The 2,997-nt window shown below is 40.0% G+C and overlaps 1 pseudogene; it reads left to right on the top strand.

The window, feature by feature from the left end:
• The first annotated feature begins 660 nt into the window (after positions 1 to 660).
• LOC141505097 (dicarboxylate carrier UCP2 pseudogene) lies at positions 661 to 1,512 on the top strand (annotated as a pseudogene).
• Positions 1,513 to 2,997: the final 1,485 nt, after the last annotated feature.

Genomic DNA, 2,997 nt, shown 5'->3' on the forward strand with positions numbered 1-2,997 from the left:
ATGTGTGTGTGTGTGTGTAGTGATTTAACCATTTAGCCAGATTAATACATGTCTAAGGATTTGAACTCAGGTCTTTCTGACTGAAAGATCAGTACACTGCTACACTATCTAGCCATGTTGTTTCCCCTCTCATTAAAATGTTAGTAAACTTCTTGTAAATAGGGATTGTTTCAGTTATTGTCATTTTTTCTCAATTGCCTAGCAGAAGGTCTGATGCATAGTAGGTTTATAACAGATATTTGCTGATTATTGTTGACAATATGAGTGAGAAATCTCTTAGAAATTCAACAATCCAATCAACAAGTGTTCATTAGCTATATGTTATGTGCTTATTCCTCTGCTGAATATTATGGAGGACTTTTTTTCTGGGTTCTTGCCTGGTTTTATTAGAAGCAAGAAGCTTAAGAACTGGGTAAGGGTTGCAATGATAGAAGAAATAGATTGGAGAAGGGTCTGACTTTAAGAGGGATGGAAGAATGGTTGTGAGACAAAGCAGGAGAGGAATGGAGGAAAGAGGAAGAAGATATACGATGGGGTCTAGATTCAAAGAGGAGGGGGTATAGGCAGAAAGCTAGCAAGGAGAGGGCTCAGAAAGGGTCTTCCTGGGGAAGTGCAACAATCATGGCTTGTTTCAGTTGCTTGTAGGTGACAGAAATTACTATGTTCCAGGAGCCCAAGTGGAAGAAGGAAGGCATGGACTCTTTGAAGGTTTGTGGGTCCCTTTTTCAGAAACATGGCAAGTTGCTATACCAGCCTGCAGTAGAGTTTCTCTATCTTGTCTTTAATCAATGGAGATTATCTTTCCAATTTTCCTCTGCCTCTTGGGAAGTAGTAGAAAGACTGCATTGCATTATAGTTGGATTTGAGCTTGTAGATGTGCCTCCAATAACCATCATAAAATTTCCTGGGACAGGCACCACTGCCTGTATCACTCACCTCATCACCTTTCTCCTAGATACAGCCAAAGTCTGGTCACAGATTCCAGGAGCAAGACAGGGGTCATGTGAGCTTCCTCTAAGATTACCTAGGATTGGGGTATCATGGAAATCTCTGAGGTATCTTGGGCACCATTCTCATGATGAAGACTGGTGAAGACAGGGTCCTGGTGGGTCCTGAGGATCCACCTTGCTGTTAATAGGGTTGCAGAGAAGTTTTGCCTTTGTTGGCATTGGCCTCTATGATTGTCAAATAGTTCTACACCAAGAAAGTTAAACATGCAAGCATTAGGAGCCACCTCCTGGCAGGCTGTACCACAAGGACACTGACAGTGAGTGTAGTCCAACCCACAGATGTGGTGAAGTATGGTTTCAGGCCCGGCTTGTGCAGGTGGCAGCTGGAGATACCAGGGCACAGTGGATGCCTATAAGACTCTAGTAGAGAGAAAGATCTTGGGGCCTCTGTAAAGGAACTTCACACAATATGACCTGCAATGCTATAATCACCTGTGCTAAGCTGATGACCTATTGTATACACATATATAGTCATTATTTTATTTTTATACTCAACCTGTGATTTAATTGATATAGGGGACTTCCAGTGAAGAACTTCCTTTTTACCATGCTGATCTATATTTCTGAAAATGATAGTTTTTGTTGTTTTCCTGGCAATTGAGAGGTCAAATGATTTTCCCAGGGTGTCACAGCCAGTATGTGTCAGACACTAGACTTGAACTCAGGTCTGGACTCTGAGGCTAGATTTCTAACTCTTATGCTATATTACCACACGGTCATGGTTATATACATACATAATATGTAATAATAAATGATATGAAACTGCATGACTGTGAGTCATACAATACAACACTGAAGACTAAAAGTTGGGCATCAGTCACACAAAGGATAAGAGAGAGATGCATAATAGACATAACGAATTGATCGGGAAATTTGCTGTAATGGATTCCATTCATTCAACCAGCATTTGTTAAGTGATTACTACATGCAAGGTATTATGCTAGAGAAATAAAGATAAACTGACTTCAGGACCTTTTCTTAATCCTTGGTCTCTCTTTTTTTTTTTTTTTGACCTCTCTGTAGCATCTAACACTACTGACACCTTCTCTTCCTTGATACTCTCTTGTGAAGGATTCTTCTTGGACCCTCAGGATTTTTGGTCAAAGCAGAAACAATTGCTAGTTACATTTAATCTGAATCAATCAGGGCCCAAACAATGACCAAGTGGGCTTAGCTTGAAATCCATTGTTGACCCATCAAGGAAAGCCAGAAATCTCACCATGGCTTTGGGCAGAGCACTTGCAAGTATGGGAAGAAAAGGAAGAAAGAAGAAAAGAAAAGAAAGAAACAAAGTAAGAAAGGAGACAGAAAGAAAAAAACAAGAAAAAAAGGAAAGAAAGAGAAGAGAGGGACTGTATAACCCAAAGCTTGCTAGCTTTGGGACTGTTCCTATTACTCATAGAGGTTGTTATCCTTCATTCTTAAAGGCCATGAATTTCCTCCTCTCTTTCTTACCTGGCCTTAATCACTGAATGGATGTTGCCTTAACCAAGTTGGCAAAGGCCTTAACTTTAAAGGTTGAGATTTTCTCACTATATCCAGAGCCATCTCCAACTGTCCTGATCCATATCTGAACTCATATGGCTTCAGAGGAGAAAGTGAGACTGGTGACTTAGCATAGCTACCTCATTTAAATGCAATCCACTTACATGTCATGGCATCATCTCTGTGTTGTCATGGTCTTCTTCCAGAAGGAAGGACAAACAACAACAATCTCCTTTTATACTGTTTAACTTGATGACTTCATCTATTCCCATGGATTCAATTAACACCACTATGCTGATGATTCTCAGATATACTTATCTAGTCCTAACCTTTTTGCTGACCTCTAGTCTCATGTTTCCAAATGCCTGGTAGATATCTTGAACTACATGTCTTAAATACATGTACAAAATTGAACTCATTATCTTTCCCTGACTCAAATCCTTCTCTTTCCTGAACTTCTCTGTTAGTGTATTACCATTCTCCCAAATCATCCAGGCTCATA

The sequence above is a fragment of the Macrotis lagotis genome, chromosome 1 (genome assembly GCF_037893015.1).
Source record: "Macrotis lagotis isolate mMagLag1 chromosome 1, bilby.v1.9.chrom.fasta, whole genome shotgun sequence".
Taxonomy (NCBI): Eukaryota; Metazoa; Chordata; class Mammalia; order Peramelemorphia; family Peramelidae; genus Macrotis; species Macrotis lagotis.